A 4,411-nucleotide genomic window follows, 5' to 3' on the forward strand; every position below is an offset into this window, starting at 1 on the left:
TAGTTTCATCTTCTAATTGAATGCTTATCCTAGTCTGTTTAGGTTTCCCAGGACCTAATTGTTTGAACATTTTGTAGGGCATGACGTTAATACTAGCCCCTAAATCAGCTAATGCATTATTAACATCTAAACTACCAATTAAGTAAGGAATCGTAAAACTCCCTGGATCTTTTAGTTTCTTGGATAGTTTATTCTGGAGAATAGCTGAGCAAACTGCATTTAGTTCCACATGCGACGCCTCGTCCAACTTCCGCTTATTTGCTAAAAGCTTCTTTAAAAATTTCATTGCGTTTGGCATCTATGATAGGGCTTCAAGAAACGGTAAGTTAATATGTAATTTTTTAAGAGTTTAAGGAATTTACCAAATTGTTCATCTGAGCAGTCTTTCCTTGTCGCTTTGGGGTATTGCACACAAGGTTTATATTCGACATTCACTGATTTGTTTTTATTGTGACCTACCTCACCTTGACCTTTGCTTACCACAGTTTCCTGTATCGGTTCTGGCTCAGGCTCAACGACTCCTTCGTCATCTTGAATATTAATTGCGTTGAGCTATTCCCTTGGGTTGGGTTCAGTATTACTTGGCAAGCTACCTTGTGGTCGTTCGGAGATTAGTTTAGAAACCTGGCCTATCTGAGTTTCGAGCCCTTAGATTGAAGCTTGTTGATTTTTAAGTGTTGTCTCGGTGTTCTAGAAATGGGGTTTTGACGCCGAGATAAACTTTGTGACCATCTCTTCAAGGTTCGGCTTCTTTTCAGTTGATAGGGTGGTTGTTGAAAACCCAGAGGATGTTGTTGTCTTTGATGTCCTTGACCGCCCCACGAGAAATTGGGATGGTTCCTCCAACCTGCATTATAAGTGTTACTATATGGGTTATTTTGGGATCGAGAGTTATTGTTACCCATAAATTGGACTTCTTCCTCCTCGATCTAGGGTTGAAGGGTTGATACTCTGTGCATGCTCCTCCTCCATTCATCTCACACCCCATTACTGGATGTACCTAGGTAGAACCAAGTAAACCATCAATCTTTTTATTTAGAAGTTCTACCTGGTTTGATAGTATAGTAACCGAATCGACGTTATAAACGCCTACTGTTTTAGTTGGTTTTGTCCTCATGATTTGCCACTGATAGTTATTCAGTGACATCTCCTCTATAAATTCATAAGCATCGTTAGGTGTTTTATTATTGATGGTTCCGCCAGCAGCTGCGTCAACCATTTGCCGAGTCAACCATTTGCCGAGTCGAATTCAGACCATTATGGAATGTTTGAACCCTTAGGCAAAGCAGTAACCCATGGTGAGGGCACCTTCTCAGTAAGTCCTTGTATCTCTCCCATGTATCGTGAAGAGTTTCTAAGTCCATCTGCACAAACGAAGAGATATCATTAAGTAATTTGGTCGCTTTAGCCAGCGGGAAATATTTTAATAGAAATTTTTCGGTCATTTGTTCCCAAGTAGTGATTAACCCTCGTGGTAATGAGTTCAACCAATGTTTAGCTTTGTTCCTTAATGAAAAAGGGAATAACCGAAGACGAATGACATCATCAGAAAAACCATTAATTTTAAATGTATCGCATAGTTCCAAAAAGTTTGCTAAGTGAGCGTTGGGATTTTCATCCTGCAAAAAACATCAAACTGAACAAACTTTTGTATCATTTGAATTGTGTTAGGTTTCAGTTCAAAAGTATTTGCAGCTACAGCAGGTCTAACTATGCTTGATTTAGTTCCTGTTAAAGAAGGTTTAGCATAATCATACATAGTGCGTGGAGCAGGATTTTGATTAACCACAATTACAGGAGGTAGCTGATTGTTTTGGTTTTCAGCCATCTCTTCGGTTGAGGGTTGAGTATCATCCTCTTGCTCGTTCTTTGTGTATCTTAAGCTTCACCTTATTTCTCTTTGGTTTCTACGAACTGTGCGATCGATTTCTTCATCAAAAAGTAGTGGTCCTGACAGGTTTCTTCTAGTCATAGATTATAAAAACCTTCCAAGAGAAAGAAAAAGTAAATGGCTAAAGTAATAAAAATTGAGCGTTCCTAATATCTTAGTTCCCCAGCAATGGCGCCAAAAACTTGATCGCATGATTTCGTGATAGGTTTTAAATATTTATAATTAATCATTCTTGAAACTAACTATTATCGTGATATAGGCAAGTGTACCTATCGAACAGTTGTACAGTTTTAGCAAGACCAAATTGTCAAACCCAAAGGAACTAAAAGTACTAGTAATGACTGTCTTTTATTATCTAGCCTAAGAATAAGGAGGTTTTGTTTTAACTAACTAATTATCTAAACTAAGAACTCATAGAGAATAGAATTGGGGAATTGCTTTTGGGAAAATCGATTGAATTAAGACAATACCTAAGGAAAAATCCACCTAGACTGTACTTGTTATTCTGGCTCCGAATCGGACGATTTATTCATTTAACTTGTTCTATGGAGATCCCTAAGTTATATTATTATCCCTATTCAAGACTAATAACATCTAATCCCTAGATTGAATAATTGAGACTTTTCTCTAATTAACACCCTAGGGTTGCATTAACTCGATCTATGGATCCCCTTATTAGGTTTCACCCTAATCCGGCAAAATCTTGTCACCCTATGCCTAGGCACGCAAACAACTCCGCTTGGAACACCCCTTACCCCTACTCGAGGCCAGAATAAGGTACGAGGCGTTATCGGACAAACATACAAACATTAAACTAAAATACGGGCCATAAAATTTCATTCATATTTCAAAACGTTCATTCACTTACACATAGTCCCTTATTTGAGTCTACGGAGCCCAAAACATACTTTAGAAAGGGTTCGGGACTAAACCGAGAACTTACGAAAATCTTGGAAATTTCATGCTTTAAGGTTTCACATGCCCGTCTCTCAAAGTCGTGTTCCATACATGGCTGAGACACATGGTCGTGTCTCTGCCTGTGTGGAATATACCTAGGCTATTTTCCAAGCTTTGGTCAACCTTAATCTCTTACACACTTATACATTTATACCAAGATTATCATCTTACCAAATATCTTCAGCTTAATCATCAAGCATTCATATTTAAAGCTAGATCATATCTTTATAAAATACCACAATTCAGATGCGCAGAATAACATGTTTGCCTGAAACATTTCAATTCAACTCCATACCCAACAAGCATTACATTGAGACTAGTCATATATATATATATATACATGTCATGATACATATCATTCTCTTTCTATTTTCTTATAAACACATATCATTTATTTCATTATATCAATATTTCATATACCATAGTTTCCATGTATTCCACATATATTTATTTTCCTCCTCCTCCTCTCCATTCCACATCCTTAATGAATATAGCATTCTTGTAAGTACGATTTCACAATTTACTAATAAATGCTCACATTAAACTATACATATGAGTCATAGTCACTTACTTATTTATAATTCGAGCTACAGAGCTCCAAATTAAGATCCGTAAATTTCTCCTGAAACTAGACTCACATATATTTCTACCATAAAATTTTCATAATTTTTGGTTTAGCCAATTAGTACAGTTTATTCATTAAATTTTCCCCTATTTCACTTTCTAACAGTTCTGACCTCTCTTCACTAAAAATTAATTATCTCACAAAACAGAACTCGGATAATGTTCTTGTTGATTTATCTTGAAAATAGACTCATTATAGATTGTAAAAATATAATTTTAAGCCTCTGATTATTTTTATCCAAATTTTTGTGATTTTCCAAAGTCAGAACAGGGGATCACATAATCATTCTGAACGAATCTCACAAAAACATAAATATCTCAAAATATAGAACTCCTTTTCTTGCTCTGTTTCTTTTATACGAAAATATAATCATTAAGATTTAATTTGATATCTCATTCAGTCTTTGATTCAATTTCTACTATTTTTGGTGATTTTTCAAATTCACGTCACTGCTACTGTCCAAAACAGTTTTATTGCTAATTCACTCTTTCACACTTTCTTTGTATTAACCTCATTTTAACATACATATCACAAATCATTTTCACCACATTTCATACATCACAAGTATAGGCCCATGATTACAAGGTCACCATAAAATCATCCTCACGTATAATTTACTTGTTTATAACCTTACCACATCCCGGTCACTTAATGTACACATCATTCACATAACCAAGTTCCTGCACTTATTCATCACAAAACTCACAAAGCAATACATAGAGAGTCTCCCATTGAACATTTCGGATCAATCCTCGATACTTGGTGGTTTCAGCACATGCTCTACCCATCATATAGTTCGGCTCTCTTGTACACATGGTGAACACTCAGTACCACCCATGTGACCTAGCCAGTTTATCTCGTAGCTCTCTTGTCTACATGGTGTCCTTCACCTGGAGCCGCGCATGCGACCTAGCTACATATATCCCGTAGCTCTCTTG

General features: G+C 36.4%; 1 non-coding gene across 1 annotated transcript; it reads left to right on the forward strand.

Moving 5' to 3' along the window:
• The first annotated feature begins 1,290 nt into the window (after positions 1-1,290).
• LOC121231254 (small nucleolar RNA R71) lies at positions 1,291-1,397 on the forward strand. Its single transcript, XR_005929318.1, has one exon. It is a non-coding gene; the product is annotated as a small nucleolar RNA R71 (small nucleolar RNA).
• Positions 1,398-4,411: the final 3,014 nt, after the last annotated feature.

This window comes from Gossypium hirsutum, chromosome A06 (genome assembly GCF_007990345.1).
Source record: "Gossypium hirsutum isolate 1008001.06 chromosome A06, Gossypium_hirsutum_v2.1, whole genome shotgun sequence".
NCBI lineage: Eukaryota > Viridiplantae > Streptophyta > Magnoliopsida > Malvales > Malvaceae > Gossypium > Gossypium hirsutum.